Genomic DNA, 18,989 nt, shown 5'->3' on the forward strand with positions numbered 1-18,989 from the left:
AGTGGCATTGGAATTTAGTAGTTCAGAGATTAGATTTTCAGTTCCTAATTTTTCTAGAAGTGTTATTTCAAACATGATAGCAGTACTGTCCTGGAACTTTGTAGCTCCTGGAATTAAGCTCTTCATGAGATAGTGGTGTAAGAATTTGAGCAGATATATTCATGTTCTTCAGCAAATAGTCATGCTACTTGTTAGCCTAATAGATGTTTCAACAGTCAAGGCTTCTTCTAATTGTATAACAGCTTTTATTTTTATTTGATTTATGATGGAAACATTCAACTGTCATTGATAATTTATACATGTAAAATATTACTGTATTTAAAAAAAAAAATCTTGAGTAAAAATGCCTAATTTACCTTTGATTTATTTCAGTAATGCAATCCATTTCTGGCTGAAAAGAGAATGTTAGTGCAACAATTTGAGTTTTTTAACTGCAGGAGTGTTAACTGTCACTTCAGTCAGCAAGTTACCTCCATTGCTTTGTGTATGTATAACATCCTTTGGAACAGGCTAAGATTCATCAAACTCTGAAACAAGACATTTGTTTTGAAAATGGAACAAAATAGCTTGATCAAACAAATTCATAATGTTTATTAAGTCGTATTTTGTGTGTACAGTATCTGAATAAAAATACTGAGTTCCTCAGCTATTCCTCTTGGACACAGGTCATAGCACTGCTGTTTTAATAGATCTAAATTTAGATGTCAGTCTTGCAAATGTCAGTCTTACAAAGGACTTCCACTTTACCTGAACTGGCCAACGATTTAGTGTAATACTGCTGCTATCTGTCTTGGTTTGTGCTACTCAGATTAAATATTTTTTTTGTGGGTACTTGTTTTCAAAACACCACCCAGTCATCTGATGTGTTTTGAAAACATAATTGAAAAGGTGTTTTCTGTTTTCAAAGTCTTCTGGTACTCAGGTTGGTCATGTTAGTCTTTACTATTCAGTAAAAATTAAATGTAGTTTAGTTAAACTCTGGAATTCTATAAGCTTGTTCTTAAGACCAGCAGTTTAGCATGCCTTCATTTGTGAATTTTTTCATTCAGTTAAATGCTGACTTGTAGTTCCCAAAGCTTTGAAACATTTTCAGAGCTCTGCTTAATGCCTTTAAGTGCCTAAGGAAGTGGGTGACCTTCACGCTGCTCTTGCCTGTTTAGTACAAAATATCTTTTCTGTAGTTGATCTAGTGACTGGTTTGAAATTTTAGTATCGAGTTGCAGCCTGCTTATTTTGGTGAGAATACTGGCCGTTCTATCGTTTTGCTATTCAACTAAAAGCTTCAAATGGATAGGTAGGCACTTAATTTTCATGACAAAGAGAAGTCCATTTAGAAGCAGTTTGTGTTTTATCAGTCCTGCTAATCCCCTTCCAGTGCCTATAGTGCTTTCCCCAAGGAAGGAGTGTCTTTTTTCCTCATGTTCAGGAGTACTTTGTAGAAAATTACAATTTATGATGTGCAAAGCATAGGCCATAAAGGGCTGAACATAGGTCATAAAGACCCTTTTCTATAGTAGAAAGGGTACAAGACCAAAGTCATTTTGAACCCAAAATCTTTTTTTTGTTTGTTTGTTTTGTTTTTTTAATGGGCTTTGGGTTTGTTGTGGGCTTGGTGGTTTTGGGGTTTTTTTTGTTTTTTTTTTTTTTTTTTTTTTTTTTTAACTATAGCTGTTTTCGTGGTGGTGGTATTTAGGTATTTGAATTAGACATTCCATAAAGAAAACACTGTGCCTTAAATAACGGGATTTCTGGAGTTAAATGCCTGCCTTGTTTCGCTCAGATTGTTTGCAACTTCTGTATTTTCTGCTCAGAAGGATTTACATTCGAGATGTCAACTCGTTCTAAGCTGTTTCCCAGAGAACTGTTGATAGGAGGGTTCATGTAAAATCTCCTTGATTACTCTGTATTAGTCATTAAAGGCTTGGATATCAAATGATAACTGTTGTTTGTCAGCAGGTGCTATATACCAGGATCTAGAAAAACAACAAAATGTTGATTGTGTTAGAATTTACTTTTTTACTAACTTTTGGCATCAAAAGCCTCCTTGTCAGCAGTTTTGAAGCAAAAGCTTTGGTGCCAGTAACCTTGACATTATAACTGGCACCTATTGCTGCTGAGAAGATGGTGTCAGAAGGCAATAATGAGATTCCCAGGTTAACAGAATCCAGTATATGACCATATTCCTTCCACATTGTGGCTTTTTAACACTTCAAACGAATCTGAATGATTTTTTTTTATAATACAATGCAATAAAAATTTTGTTTACAGTCTTTGAACACTAGGATTAAGCACTCCTCTGAATACTTCCCAATTCCCTTTCCTGGTATTCTTTATACCAGTCTTCCTCCTTGTCTCTGTTTCAGCAGCATGACTCTTGGGATTTTTTTCCCTTAGTATTCAAATTGTGCAGCTATGAGCCTTGTATAGGACTCTAATTTTAGCCCAGTCTAGTGGATTGGTGACTCAAACTTCTGTAAAATTCCCATTTCCACAAGACCGGGGGAAAAAATCCCACAGTATTTCTGCCATTTGCTCTAGCATTCTTAAACATTTTGCATTTTGTTATTTCAGTGGAAACTACAGATCTAATTTAGAAGTACAAGCTGAAAAGGGGCATTAGCTAATGTGATTTTTCTTATTTTGGTTCCAAATACAGCTTATTTGTTTATATTTATTGTTATATATATTCATGATTTTTTAAAGATTCTGTATACTGTCTATGACTTAGGGTAGAAATGGCAACATGGAATAATGGTACTTAATTCACTCTAGTGTAAGTCTCTAAATATGGTTTAGAATGAGTTTAGAAAGGTTTAAGATAAGGGCTCAGCTTGAAATCAATGAAGCAGTTTAAATTCGATCAGATTATTTTTTTTTCCACTTAGATGTCATTATAATTGCATCCAGGCTGCCAGGAGGCACAGAGTATGCGTGAGTACCAGTTAATACATGACTGTGGTTATTTTATTTTTGTTTTAGAATATTCTTGCTAGTTTAACATGTGTACACTGTAAATCTGTCTTTGCATTTAATTATTCCACTGTTATTTTAATGCATACCAGTGCAATCAAGTAGCCAGAATATTTCGAGACTTCTTGTTGGTTAATGTAAGACTAATGGGGTGTTTGAATCGGCATGGTATTAGGTCTCTGACAAAAGGTTTAGATGCCAGTCCAAGTGATGGCTTGCTAATTAAATGTCTAAATGTCATTGTTAAGACCTTGAGAACTAGACTTGATTCATAAAGCTTTTTCCAAAAAATGTTTCAAGTGCTGGAAGCTGAAAAGAATTAATTGAATGGAGAAAGAGAGCTTGTCTTCCTCTAAAACCAGTGGATTTGTGTGTTGCTTTATTTGCATGAAAAAGTAGTTGTATGTACATGACTGTCTTCATACTTTCCAAATCTCTCTCTGAATATTACTTTTGAGCAAGGAGTCCAGGTCTTTTTTTTTACAAGTGAAATAGTGTCTTGAATGATGTAAAGGTACTGAAGAGTCCATGTGACAGTGTAGTATGCATGCAGCAGGCACAAGACTTGAAACTAGTTGTGACAAAGCCTGGTTGTAAATTCACTGTTCTTTATTTAAGAAGTCTCAGGTGGTTTAGAATGTTTTAACTTCTTTACACAATAATAGGAAAACGTCTGTCTTTAACATACTGGGGTTACAATGGCTAAGTATTACATTTGCTCTCTGCAAATATATTAATTCTTGCTTTTAAAGTCAACTGGTCTGAATATTGTTAGAGTAGGAATGTATGAATTTGTTACTCAGTGTTTATTGCTTGAAAACTTTCTGACTTGTGACTTCTAAGTGATGGGGTTCTTTACAAAGCCAAGTAATTGTTCATGTGGGCAGTTTGCCACCTAGTTTGCTGTTTGAGGGAGAATTGTCCATTTTATTCAATTCACCTTCTTTTAAGTTTATTGCACCATTTGTAAACATGGATGGATAGTGCTTTTCATCATTTTTGCCTTTGTTCTGCATTTCCCAAGTGGTTATGTAATTATATTGCAGGAGTCTCTAGAAGTCCTGTAAGCATCAGAATTGCTTTGTGTTGGGCAAACCTCAACTCCATAAAAGGACTCATAGCCTGTGGTGTAGAACATTACCAGGCACTTGGAACTGAGGAATAAGGTTTTTACGAGGGTCACTACTAGCACTTGCCAGCATTTACTCTTTGGGAAGGGAAAGATAATATACAGCAAATAAAAAACATTGGGAAGGTATCAGTCAGGTGTAGAATAGAAAGCCCCTCTTGTAGCTCAGTTGTTTTCGGTGAAGTCATGCTATACAGCCTTTCAAGAAAGTGGTTGGACTTGATGGAGTGGGCATGCTCTACCACATGACTGAAGCATAGGTGTACCTTTCTGTGTTGTGGGTGCATATCTGTGCACGCAAGAACAGTTCCAGTCAAGTCACTCATCCACATGACTTCAGTCACATAAATGTTTGATCATATGATGAATGAGTACCTTGATGGGAATGCTGCATGAAACTTCTAAGTGATAAGGCATGTCACAAGATAGCCAAAAAATTCAGGGAAAACAGAAGAAGTAACAAGGGAGACTGCGGAACACTTTATTCATAATCTTAAATAAGAAAACTTTTATTACTGCCAATTGTGTTTCTGGAGAAGGACTTTTGGTTTTCTGTTCAGGACAGAAGGGATTTTGCTGATGACATGTAATCTATTCTATTGTTTCTTCCTTGTCAGAACAAGTAGTACCTACTGTGAAGATTTCAGTCTTGCCACCTGGGGTAATTAGCTTGCAAAATTAACCCCTTCAGTGTTGTGAAAAATGCTTAAAATTCTTGGTATCTCAGTTTACCTTGATTTGCAGGCACTAAGTTTGTATGCAAGACTACTTTATTTGGAATTCTTGTTTGTGTAGAAATAATGTCTTATGTTTGCAGTTTACTCGAGATTGCTCAGTGCCAGGCAAACTTAAACTTCAATGGATTGAGTTTTAACATTAAAACAATACAAATTATTTCTAGAAGGGGATCCAGTACTTAATTAAAAATATAAACAGCTACAAAAGAGTAATGGACCAATAAAATGCAAATCCATGCTGAGGAGGAAGTTCTATGTCAAATATGATTTTTCCCTAAATCTCAGCTAGTCAGGGCTGGTGTTCTAACTGACTTGCCTTGGGGATCTTTGAAAATACATATTTTCATTTCAGATTGAAGTACTGGGGTTATGTGTTAGGAGAAAAAGAACAGTATTCTTCTAGTATGCTTAGCAATGGAGGACTTTTCAAAATGTGGTTGTAATTATTTAAAATTTTCTCTTCCCATGTCCATAGGGATTGGAATCTGAGATGCAGAATGTATCTGTAGTCAGCAATATTTTTTGCTCTAAGTGATAGTTTTTAAAAATTGTCTGTTTCAAGAGAGTTGCATTGTTATATCCTTTAATCATACAGTTGTATCATATGATTCTAAGATTTAATGCATGCAACTTAGATATTTTGGTTGTCTGAATAGCTGGTGGCCCTGGATCCAAGCTGGGGAAGGGAAGCTGGAACTCAAATATGAACCTTTGTTGTTAGGAGAAAATACAGTAAAATACTATAGATCCTCAGATTTTTATAAAAAGTCTCCACCCCAATGGAAGCAAAAAGTCTTTTTTTTCAATCTTGCTTGTTGCAGAAATTAAGATTTGAAGGTGCCATTTATTCAAAACCCCCAAAGAAAAACATAACTCCTTGCACCCACCCCACCAACACTATAAAATACCATATTTTGAAATGAGACTGTGGATTTTTAACTTTCAGTAAAGCCACTAAACTGCATGCCAAAAGAAGGGGGTAAAAAAAATTTTAGTATGCCACCAATGCCATAGGCTTGTATAACAGCAAATTCCCTAAGGGAGTGAGACCTAGATCATCCAAGGAAGCATTTTTATGGGGAATATGTAAGCTGAAGAGAGCAAGAACGTTTCCAAACTAAAAGCTAACTCCAATATGTGACATGAATCATAATGCTTGATGATTAATATGGCTGTGAGCAGGAAAACTGCACACTGGCCAGGTGTGTATGGGAGTTGTGTTACCTGGGAGCAGAAGTGTGTTCTGCAGGAGTGCTGCCTCCCACAGAAGTTCATCTCTGCATACACAGAAATCAGTTAATGGTAAGTTCTGCATTGGTCCTGAGAAAAGAGCTGAAGGACTTTCCTAACCTTAACAAGCAATCAGCTAAATCTCAGTACTGTGAGACAAGTATCTTGCCTCACCTTATGGGCTCATTTTGTACTGAGCCTTTGTGATTTGATTAACCACACCAGCATTAAGAAATTAAGTTATGGCTTGTCTAATTTCCAGCTGAAGGATCTCTTTAAACTTGACAAACTTGGAAGTATTTTCAGTATACAGTAATAAAAACCAGCCTACTTTTGCTAGAATAGTAAGTTGAATTCCTTAAGCCATATAGCATAAATCTTTCTTAACAAACTGAGCCAGTTTTTGTGGTCCTTGTTTGAACTCCTGAGTACTGTTAGGTACTGAAATACGGAATTTTAAACAATTTTTAAGGAAGACATATGTATCCTCAGATTCATTGCTGACACTTTATCTTGTAAAGGACAGTTTTTCTAGGTTGATTTGACACAGTTCTAGCTAAGAGCCTCTGGGGCTCAGGCCTTAAATTAAGTATTTAAAAGATCATAAATATGGTGAAAGAACTCACAGCTGTACTTAGCAAGATCTTTGTGGTTCTAGACCTTGTCACAGACTTTGTTAATGCAATGGGCTTTATGAAAATTGCCTATAGCTGGAATATTTTTTTCGTAGCAGACTTTGAGAGTGGTGATGGTTATTATACCTTTTTGTAAAAGGTCTTTGATTACAGGATTCCACAAAAAATTGACCTTCCCTCTTTTTCAGTATCCTAGGCAAAAGACAAGTTTATGGCCTTTAGCTAAATAGATTTTTAACTGATTTATTACTAAAATGTCAGAATGCTTACAAGAAATCAACTCTTGTATTAAGAACATCTGATTTAAACCAAACAAAGAGAATATTGAAAAGAAGATTGTGAAGAAAAAGGTAAATACTCCACTGAAGTAATAGAGCTTCTGTTTGCCAGAGTGATGAGTTCTGAGATGTTCCTGGGTTCGCTATAAATCTTATATAACCGTGTAGCATCCTTTTTTTTTTTTTAGCAGTGACCTCTGTCAACCACAGTGTAACAAGAAACGGAATCTGATTGTCCATTTGCATGTGCAGTCATGTGTTTGTCATGTACAGGTGTGAATACTGTAACTTCTTATGGCTGATGCAAAATACAAAGAAGCAGTAATACAGGGCGTTGGCTTGTAACTGACCACTGTAAGTATTCTTGGTATGTGTTCTGTTTCTTCTACTGAATCTGACCCTGAATCAGTCTCAGAGCAGCTGATGGATGTGCAGCCATGGGTAAAAAGGTGAGCCAAGAGCTGTGTGACAACTAAGGTCAAAAGTAATCTAAGATAGAGTGCTTTGGTTACAAAAGATAGCTGTAGTGGAAACCAGGTGGATCCAGAGCCTGGCACTCTCCAAGAAACATTGGAAAACATCAAATTCTTGATCTTTCTCTAAACTTTTAATATTTTCCTGCTCTATGGCCTAGATAAGGAAAAGAGGAGAAATCTGTATTAGTGAATAAAGTGCTCTAGGAAGAGCGTTTTTTAGAAAAATTCCCCAGAGAATCCCTGAGGTATGCTAGACAAGGGATTTTATATGGAAGATGTTTAGCCTTCAGTACTGTTAAGAGAGTACTGAAATGGAATTAAAGATGGCTTGGAAAATGAAATTACAGGTTTCCAAAAGTGCTGGAAGTTTTCAATGAGGGCGTAGGCACAGGCATGAATTAGTGGGGTAAACTAAACTTGAAAGTCAACTCTTTAGTTCATCTGGCCAATGTGAAAACACTTTCTGCACATTACAGATGCTGAGTTTTCTAGCTCACATCTTACAAATTCTGAAAGCTGATTTTAGTGGGTCTACCCCTTTAGTGTATTTAATGACCATCCATTTCTATTTTCTCCCATTTTGGCTTTATCTTCCTTTTACGTTGTTGCCATGGATCTTTTTGAGTAGGATTGTTTTTCCATTTAAAAACTAGAAATCTGTGTGAAACTTAATGCACATTGTTAATATTGGGTAAGATGAAGATATCCCCAATTAGTTGGGGAAAGCAAGAGTTGTAGGTATGTGTTGAACTTCTCTGCTGCCTTCATCTGAGGTACTGCATAACACTGTTGTGACTTGCTACCTCCTGATATCCTACAGGTGAGGCTGAGATTAAGTAACAGCTGTGTTGATATTTGAAGAGAAATATTTCTAATAAAGGCTTGTACTCTAAAGTCCATTAGAAATTAGGCCTAACAACTGTCATGCTTTGCCATAGTATTAGGAGGAGGTGCAAAAGAAAGGCAAATAAAAGCTGAAAATACAATGTGCAGCAGGATAGAAGGGAAAGAAAACACAAGGCATGGTTGTAGTAAGAAGTGGTAATTACAGTACACAGATACAGCAAGCTATGTAATGAGCCTGAAAAAGATCCAGCAGAGGAAACAGCAGTATGATACTGGGGTACTGTGATGTTCCTGATTAGTGGATGAGGAAACCATAAGTAGTGTGACACAAAGTTGTGGCAGGTGGGGTTTATTACATAGCAGAGAGAGAAGAATGGGTAAATGGTTGGTGAAGTCTACTGGATTAATGATTTGCTATGCAAATTATTTTTATTACTATTGTAGTGGTTTTAGAACATAAGTGACTAAATTACAGATTGGTCCATGGCTCTATAGTAGATCTGGCAGATCTAAGGAAGGATGCAGTCCTTGTCCTTGAATCATTTCTTTAGGTTGCAGCAAGAAACCTGCATGCAGATAGAAAAACTTAGTGAGAGGGAAGAAAGCATGAGTGGAAGATGCTTCAGAGAGCACAGGACTTCTGGACAAAACTAAGGAATTGTCAAGAAATAGAGGGTGTTAGATAGTAGAGGATTTAAAGAACAGGTGTCAGATTTATGTACCTCTTGACTTATTTATGAAATAATTAAACAGCATGCATTTTTCTGATTTTCTCATTTAGCTTATGTTCCATGACTTTCCAGTAGCTAACTGACTGCTTTAAAAGATCTTTTCATTGCTTGTGGAAAAATCTTCTCAAGTTCAGGAAGTTGTAGCACAACATTCTGGGAAGAAAAAGGTGACATTTTAGGACATTAGTATAACAGAAAATCTTAAAAGAAAACTTGATTTCCGATTCTCTGCTCTCAGTGCAGGAATATTCTGTTTATTTTTGTAGAACCGGTATCAGAAGAGTTGAGTGCATGTGTTCTGAATGATGCATTAGTAACAGTAACAGAGTTCTCTCCATTCTTTATCTGCATGAGAAAGGTGGTCCTTTAGTTTCTTGATCCTCAGGAAACCTCTTTTTCTCATGATCTTTCTAATGCTCATAGTTAGACGTCATCCAGGTAAATAATATGGAACACTTCTGAGAAAAACCTGATGGACAAAGTAGGAATACAGATTTTCATGGTCAAAACACTGGTATTAATGCTGAGAGCAGGTTATCAGTATTCCCAGTGTGTGTTTATATACAAATTATAATTGATCCTAGTCACATGGTAAGGGCAAGGTTCAGATGAAACAATACAGTCTTTGTGTGGTAGTGAGAGAGGTGAAAGCAACTTCACAATTTCCAGGGAAATGAGAAGCAGAGAGCATGTTCAGCCTCATGGATTTTTAAAATAAAGTTGAAAGGCAGGAGACAATTTTTGATTATAGCAGCTGCTAAAATATTTTATCAATTCCTGTGTTAAGATGAAATGTGCATCTATGTAAAACGTGAAATGTTTTCAGTCTATTTTGTTAATAAAATCTGTTTGTACCACCTTTCTAAAAGATGCAGCCTGGTGTAAGTCACTGTGTAAAACTCAGTGAGTGAAGTTCTGAAGTCAAGATGTCTTTAAGTTGACAACACTGTTTCACATTTGTGAGTAGTACTAACTGTAGCGCCTGGCAACAGAGACAGAGAATTTAACTCATTATCCAACCTCTCACTGCCCAGAGTCTCTGTGCATGTACAGTGACTAATAAATATCAATCATGTTAAATATATTAAATAGTGAAAAGCTGCTCAGGCAAACTGTATTGGTGCAGCAGGTGAGGTTGAGAAGGCACAGAGACTGTTCTGTTTATGAGCTAGTTATCTAAAAACAGAAAACCTCTTGCATCTTCTGTTGTAATAGTCTTGATTTTATGAAGCAAATATTTTGCAGAATGTCCTTTATGTTTTTTAAAATGTGGAACTTAATCAGCTCAGAGCACTACTTATTAGTGGGGAGAAACAGGGTTATGACAATTTTATTTGGTCTCAAACTGAGTTTTTATAAATGCAGTAAGAAGTTGGGACATAGTTAGTGCATGGATTACATCGAATATTCTGTGAAAAGATTGCCAGTTCTTTTTCTGGAGCCAAATTCCCATTTGGCTCTTTGAGAATGCTGTGCTGGGTAGACTGCAGGGATCTTGTCCAAAATAATGGGAAGTAACTGTATTTGGAATAGTGAAACTGAGCTTATATTTTTCCATACTGAAATTTTGTGTCCCTGGGATTTGATAGCTTACATGCAGAGATTTCATTCTTTTAATAGAGTTGAAAAGGGGTTTTTTATGTAATATGTAGCTAGATCAGTCTTGGTAATGATATCTTTCAAATAATGAAAAAGCTATCTTTTTCCTTCTGCCAGATAGAAGATAACTAAGTGAGAAATAAACAAGACATTTCTCCATACAATTCCTTTCTGTGCTTTATTTTTTCCTGAGAACCTGACCTTTTTTTTTTTCATACTGTTTCACTGGTATCAGTTCCACTGGCAGAATCCAGTACTGCAAACAGAAAGGAGTTTTGAAGGAAGAGTATGTGTCACTATACCATCCACCTGTTTGGTTCTATATCAGTGTTTTAACACCACTGGAACATACAGTATGATAAAGATAATTTTATTACTAATAACATGGCTGTTTATTAAACTGAATTTCATTTAATACTGGATTTTGCTTCAGAGGCAAGCACATATGACAGACACGAAACATAACCTACCATTTTTATGAAATCGTAACAGAATGGACATTACTATGAAGAAGGAAGGGAAAGCTTTCTGCCTCCCACTCAGCTGTTATCTTGGCAGAATATATTAGAATTTGTGGTGCTGCATGTACTCTGCTTGTTCTGCAAATAAATACAGGACTTCAGGCTATAGAGCAGTGGAGCTAATACTGCTCATCACCACTGAATTTACTGAGACTTACACAGCTTGTGACTACCAAGCTCAGAAAGGACTAAACAGTAGCAGGACTAACAAGAATCTTTTCATAGAGCCAGAGTTGCAAATAATGCAGTATGATGTGTATAAATGAATGGAATATATTATGTAGCCTTCAATCTTTGATATTCTCATTTTGGATTCTAGAAATTTAACTGTACTTCTCAAGTTAGTTTTTCAATTAAAAGTATGCCCTTTAGCTTTGAAGTATGTAGGATTTCAGTTTCTCTGGCATTTTCTTTGGCATCAATTCTCTGGTATTGTCTTGCACACCTAAAGTAGTGATTCCAAATTGTGTTGCATTTGAAACCTCTAAACATGATTTAAACCACCACTGGACCAAACTGGTATATAAGGCACAACTCATATTACAGCAACTTGCTCACTGATAATATAGGTGTTGAGCTATGCCTATAATTGAGTATACACTTATGCTAATGTAAATAAATTTAGTATGGCGTGAGCTGCACAGTAACAACTGGGAGCATTTTTGTTTGCTTTTCTGAGGGTAGGAACAGTGGCTTGTATCAGTAAGATATAAAGTAAGATGCCTTTAGGTCTAATGCCTACTTGGGTTCTAAACTTTAAACTTGAGTAATATGATAGTTTGTTACAGCTGAGCGAGTAGGAACTCAGTTCTCTGTGAAATGAAATTGTGTGGATCAAAAACCTGAGGCATGCCAGCTATTGCTATAATTAATAGAAGCTTTGTTCATCAGAGCTTCAATCATATAGCTGAATACTGGCCCACTTAACTTTTGTTTAAAATGGTTTGCCATAACAGCTTAACTGACAGGACCTCTATAGTTAGCCACACTGATGAAGTCAGAGGATGTTAAGTACTGTGCTGAAGGTAGCAGGTGACTTAATGTTATACATCTTCTTAATCATGAAGATGTTTGTTGAAAGGTTATTTGGTAAAGAACATCTTCCACAAGAGTGGAGTATTGCCTTAAAATCATAGAATCATTCAGGTTGGAAAAGACCCCTGGGATCGAGTCCAACCATCAGCCCTACTCTACAAAATTCTCCTCTACACCATATCCCCCAACATCTCATCTAAATGACCCTTAAACACATCCAGGGATGGTGACTCCACCACCTCCCTGGGCAGCTTATTCCACTCTCTGACCACTCTTGCTGTGAAAAATGTTTTCCTAATATCCAGTCTGAACCTCCCCTGTTGCAGTTTAAAGCCATTCCCTCTGTTCTGTCACTAATCACCTGTGAGAAGAGACCAGCACCAACCTGTCTACAATGTCCTTTCAGGTAGTTGTAGAGAGTGATGAGGTCTTCCCTCAGCCTTCTCCTGCTCAAACTAAACAGTCCCAGCTCCTTCAATCGCTCCTCATAGGATTTATTCTCCAGGCCCTTCACCAGCTTCGTTGCCCTCCTCTGCACTCGCTCCAGCAAGTATTTGTGGTACAATTGCTCATATGCATACACAGGCTTTTAGTTTCATGTGGTCCCAACCATGAGGTGTCATGAGCCAGCTTCTTTCATACAAGTTAAAGAAATTAGTACAAGAAGAATGAAATTCCCCTAGGCATGTAAGGATATATGTTTTTAATTGACTGTCTACCCAGATATCCACTTCATATAAATATAACTTCGTAATTTATGTGAAGTGGCACAAGAACAAGCATTCATTTTCTCTAGCTGAGAAACTTGCATTTTATCACACACTAGTCTGTTGAGATGGACTGCACTGCCCATAGAAACATTCTTGAATACTTCTGCCAGAGGATTAAAAACACTCGATACTGTGCAGTTTCTACAAAGCTGCCCCTTATATTAGAGCTGGATTTTTTTAAAAAACATTTCCGTAGTAGCTGTTATCTATATAGATTTTCTTTAAAGTTAAAATACAGACTATAGACTTAAGCAGCTGGAATATGGCCTAATTTCTGATGTCTCATATTGAGAAGTGTGCTTTCTGTGGGGTTTGATCTTCATGAATACTTTGTTACAACCTTATCCTTGGAGAGTGATCAGTTCTGGAATGTCCCGAGCGGGCCTGGCGAGGAGCGCTTTGGGGGGAGCGCTGCGCGTTCAGCGCGCCCTGGGATCCGCTGACTTCTTGCAAATTTATTTAACATCACAAAGAGGTGCTTGGGTCCGCGACTTAACCTGAATGCTGTGGGAAATCTTAATAAATTATGTATGAAGCCGTGGATCCTTTCTTTCCCTTTGTCAGATACGCAGCTTTTATTCTAGTAATTAGGTCATTGCCAGCAGAACGCTCCTTGCTTTTGCAAAAATGTGTAGCGATTTTTGGGAGACACATATGCTGCCAAATTACTGCATGCTATTCGTTGTTTGGGTCAAGATTTAAAATTCTTCCTGTTGGCTTACATGGAGGACTCTGGATTTAGGCTGTAAGGAGCATTTTTCATTTGATAGGATTTTCTTGAGGGGATCATGGAGCCCGGTTTTGACTTGATTTGTATAGTTGTACAATGAAAGATGCCTTTTAAAGGCGTAGGAAGAAACATACAGCTTCTTAGTTTGCATAGAAGTCTTTTCAGTAAATTACTATGCATACATGAATAATAAAATATAGATCAATTTCTGGTTTTAAATACTTTCCCCCTGCTGTTTGTTCTGTGGAAAGGGCTCCTTAACGTTCTTTCTACTCTCTCTTTACTTATTTTTTCTGTTACTTCTAAAGCAGTTAATAGTCATAAATCTATCTTTTCGAAATTACAGTTCTTTGAAAATACATGTAAATATATGTATTGAAAGTAATTTCCTGGAACCAGACTCTTCTGTATTTTTAAGGAGACTCAAAGTAACTGGTAAAATATTTTTTCTCTTTCTCAGTTCTGTTAAATATAATGATGCACGAAAAAAGTTTGATGAGAACAAGTCTAATTTACTGAGTTTAAATTTCTGCTTTATGGTAAGCATTCCCTCCAGACATTTTCTATACATACCATTATTTTTAGAATCACAGATTTCCTGTCTATCTATAAAAGAGGCTTTGGATGATCTTGAATTTTAAAGCATCGGTTAAGGATTTAACATTCGGAGTAACTCGTTTCAAAAGGTAAATTGGTGATACTAGATGTTTTCCCTGTAATGTTTTGAATGTTTTGTTAGAGTTGCTTAAATATTAGAAGATACAATAGATGCAGAGCTGCTTTCACTACTTTTTTTCTGAAAGGAAAGAGGGTGACAAAAGCACAGTAATGATTATGATTATTATGGTGATGCTTCTTCCTGTACCTTTTTATGTCTTAAAAAGAAACAGTGTTGTTTTGTGTAATGAGTAGTTCCTGTAAGAAGCTGTAGTCACACTTAAAAATGGCAGCTTGAAGACAAGATCACTTTTAAATATAATACTTTAAATTATTTATGAATGCAGACTTTACTAAACATTATCTCTCAAATGCTATCGTGATACTTGGCAAAATATTTGTACAAAATAATTGGTTATGATAAATGTTCTGATTTGTGTTGTCATAGTACATTATTAATGTCTCATCAGCATAGAATAACACAGTGCAAGTTGAAAATGCTAAAATTGGTTCCTTTGGTCTATAAATTCTTATGTTGGATTTCAGTATATCTTAGTTCAGTTCGTAAAATGTTGATGAAATTTGATTAATTATGTTTTCATCAATGTAATGAAATTCTATTTAAAATAGGCCATACTACTAATGATATGCTGTGACAATAAGTTATTGTCAGTGAAGACCAAGTCTCCACTGGTGCTTTTCCAAAATTCTTCAGGACCTTTGTGAACAGACACTGATACAGTCCCTGTAAAACAGTGGTCTTCTGTTCCCTATAAGTGCTGAAGAAAACCCTGAAGATGACCCTGATAGGTCACCCTATATGGGGAAATATTTCTTTATTAATTTTTTTTTCTTTTTTAATTGAAGCTGATTTATTTCATGTTAATGGTTTGGGGCTTAATTTGTGTTTTCAGTTAAAATAGGAAAACAAAGGCCTGTCTTGGACTTTTTAATAGCTTAAACTTTCTAGAATTGAATCCTTGAAAGATTATGAGAAGTATAAAAGTAAACAGGACCAAGTCCTATGCAGTGAGGGCATACATAATTAGCCATGAATAGCTAAGATGATCATGAAGAATGAGTGTTCAGGCTTGTGAATCATCCCTGGTCCGATATAAGTTATGATTCAAATGATGTCTGGACTGCTTTGTGTTCAGTATAGTATTTAAATGCAAATCATGTTTCGTATTTTCACACAGTCGTATTCTGAATGCAGCATGACTAACTAGCTAAGGAACTTCCCAACCCAGAATTATAAAGGAAGAAGTGGGGCTCTTTTCTTGGCAGTGTAATAAAAGCTAAACTTGACTGTTCATAGTCTGAAATGCATGACTTCTTAATTTCAGGGGTTTTTGGGTTTTGGGTTGTTAGCATTCTTTAGTAAAATTCTAAACATGGACTCATTTCTATTTCTCACACACGCACACACTTGACTCCCACCATACTTGAGTAATGCAAGACTATCAGACCATCATCTTCTCTTTCCTTCTCCTCCTGGTCTTTAAGGAATGCAGAGAACATGGGTCATTCATTATTTCATCAGCCAAGTTATGTTTTGGTTAGGAAGAACTTCTGCTTATGGTTGGTGAGTACAGGCCAATTATTGAACTTAAGGAAGTATCCCAAAATAGAACAATGAATTGAAAGCTTTTGCCAAGTTATGAATTAATTTATGGAAGAAGAAAAGAAAAAAAGACCTCTCTACCCTCCCCAGGTAGAAGGATTTAGGAAGGTCAGGTATAGTATTACTTCAGTGTTGTAGTCTCTTGTCCGCAAAGGTGACCTTCTTGCAGAAATGAATAAAAAAACTAAGAAGGATGTCCTCTAGATGCCGCTGAGGTTCAGAGAAAATTGTGTGGCCTCCTTTTAAAAGGACTAACCCTTTTACACATTGTATTAGGATAACTGATAATAGTAATGGCTTTTCATCTGGCCATTGGGGTTTTTTCTACACAGCTGAAAAAAAGAGGAATTTAAAGGATATCTAATCTAGAGATTACAATTTTTTTCAATGTCAGCTTTTTCATATTTATTAGAAGAAGTAGTGTTACGTAACTTGCAATTCACTTTCTGATATGAAAGCCCTTGTTGCTAAAACAAGCTGATGAAGAGCAGTTTTTTATGATGGCCGTTTTCTACTTCCTGAAACACTCTGACCTGAGCATGCTAAAGCAGAATGAATGAGAACATGAATGGAAGGTACCAGATCCGCTGTTCCACTCATGGGTAATTCTCATTCTTTACTGAGTTTTTTCTTAATTTTCTTTAACCACACCCAAACCTGTACAGCACTTTCAGACTCCTTGTTATATTTTTTGCCCACATAGCCCCAATGAGGAAAACCCAAACAAAGAAGCCTGCCTTCTACCTGCTACTGACAAGAAATCTGGGGGGTTTGTTCTTAAATGCAGGTAGGAATAGGAGGATTAAATATGCTGGCAACAAAAGCCATTTTAATAAAGCTTAGGCTTATCACTGGTTGGAAATAACACAGTTGTTCAGTGTGATGCTGGAGATGGCAGAAATACAGTTTTTCTGCTCTGTTTGGAAAGAATCAGGGTAATGGGCTTTTATGATCTGTGGCCAAGGAATATTTTGCAGTGAGTAGGATAGGAAAGTATTAAACAATGCCTGTGAACAATAAACATCTTTACATCAGCAATCCTGGAAGGCTTGCCCCAAACTCAAATGCATAAGACAAATCCCTGGCCCACTGACACTAATTTTTAATAAGTCTTAAACACAGAATTTAGAGTGCTGATATTTCACTGGAGACTGGAGTTGAAAAATAACAAGCAGAAGGATGATTGCATATAAACCATTTAACCTGAAGACAAGTTTCAGACAAAATAATGGAAAATACAGTAAAGGATTCAGTCAAAAGAGCAATTGAGGCTAATGCAAATTGCATGGTCAAAATAAGAATGGCCAAAAGCCCCCTCACTGTATTCTCTTGAAAAGGTAACTGCATGAACATGGTCCATTTAAGACTGAAGTTAGTAAGTTGAGCTGTCTTAGCTTAGAACAGCTGTACTAGATTTTTTGCCCCTGTGTGTCAGCCTTGCCCTTATTTCAGAAACAGCCATGTAACAGCTGCTGAACCATTGTAGTTAGTGGCCCAGTATAAGTTAAACTGGCACCTATGTCAGATTACCTTGGCAGTCAGGCAGTAATCTGCAGTGGTTTAGGCAGCTGCTACTTGAGCAGCTGAGCCCTTCCCTCTTCCTTGGGTGGGAACCTTGTGGAGATGGGTAGGGCAGACAGCTGGGGACAGGCACCAGTGCAGTCTTCCCAGCCGTCACAACATTAGCACTAAACACTTCCAAGTCAGAACCCCCAAACCTAGTGATTCAAAAAAAAATCAATCTTTAAATGTATTTAAGCTAAACTAGTTAGAAAAATCTTTTTTTCCCCTGAATTCAGTGTGAAATGCCCTTGAATAAACAATTCCCTGTTAGGTGGATATGAATGAAAAAATTGACAGAATGGTAAAGAATAATAGGAACAAGATACAGGACTCAGTACTGAAGGGTTGGGTGAAATTTGTGGGTGTAGAAAGAAATCAGACTTGATAGTCGTTTCCAGCCTTACTATGTTATAATCTAGATTATAGAATTGTTTGGGTTGGAAGGGACCTTCAAGATTATCTAGTTTCAACTCTCCTACCATGGACACTGCCACTTGACCCTGCCCCTGCCACTAGACCAGGTTGTTCAAAGCCCCATCCAGCCTGGCCTTGGAACACTTTCAAGGAGTGTCTACCACCTCTCTGGGCAATGTGTTCTGGTGTCTCACTACCCTCACAGTAAAAAATTTCTTCCTTATAGCTATCTAAATCTGCCATCTTTCAGTTTAAAACCGTTAACCTTTGTCCTGTTGCTACACTCCCCAGTCTTTTCCTGCAAGCTCCCTTTAAGTACTGGAAGACTACTACAAGGTCTCCCTGGAGTCTTCTCCAGGCTGAACAACCTCAGCTCTCTCAGCCTGTCCTCATAAGGGAGGTGCTCTGGCCTCCTGGTCATCTTCATGGCCCTACTCTGGACCCATTTGAGCAGGTCCATGTCCTTCTTATGTTGGGGGCCACAGAGCTGCACACAGTACCCCAGGTGGATTGAGAGCAGAGTAGAGGGGGAGAATTACCTGCCTCAACCTGGGATCACTTCTCTTGATGCAGCCCAGGACATGGCTGGCTTTCTGAGCTGAGAGCACACATTGCTGGCTCATGGTAAGTTTCCCATCCACTAATACCCCCAAGTCCTCCTCCACAGGGCTGCTCTCAATCTACTCATTGCCCAGCCTGTATCTGTGCTTGGGATTGCCTTGACCCATGTGCAAGACCTTGCACTTGGTCTTGTTGAACTTCATGATGTTTGCATGGGCCCATGTCTCAAGCCTGTCCAGGTCCTTCTGAATGGCATCCCTTCCCTCCAGCATGTTAACCCTACCACACAGCTTGGTGTCATCAGCAAACTTGCTGAGAGTGCACTCAGTCCCATTGTCCATGTCTCCAACAAACATGTGAAACATCACTGCTCCCAATATGGACCCTTGAGGAACGCCACTCATCAGTGCTCTCCACTTGGAAGTCAAGCTCTTGACTGCAGATCTTTGCAATCATCCAGCCAATTCCTTATCCACTGAGTGG

At 37.3% G+C, this 18,989-nt stretch overlaps 1 long non-coding RNA gene across 1 annotated transcript; it reads left to right on the plus strand.

Annotated features, from left to right (window-relative positions):
* The first annotated feature begins 14,177 nt into the window (after positions 1–14,177).
* LOC113489561 lies at positions 14,178–15,652 on the plus strand. Its single transcript, XR_003400055.1, has 2 exons — positions 14,178–14,373; positions 15,544–15,652. It is a non-coding gene; the product is annotated as an uncharacterized LOC113489561 (long non-coding RNA).
* Positions 15,653–18,989: the final 3,337 nt, after the last annotated feature.

This window comes from Athene cunicularia (assembly GCF_003259725.1).
Source record: "Athene cunicularia isolate RWA chromosome Z unlocalized genomic scaffold, athCun1 chrZ_part1, whole genome shotgun sequence".
Classification (NCBI taxonomy): domain Eukaryota; kingdom Metazoa; phylum Chordata; class Aves; order Strigiformes; family Strigidae; genus Athene; species Athene cunicularia.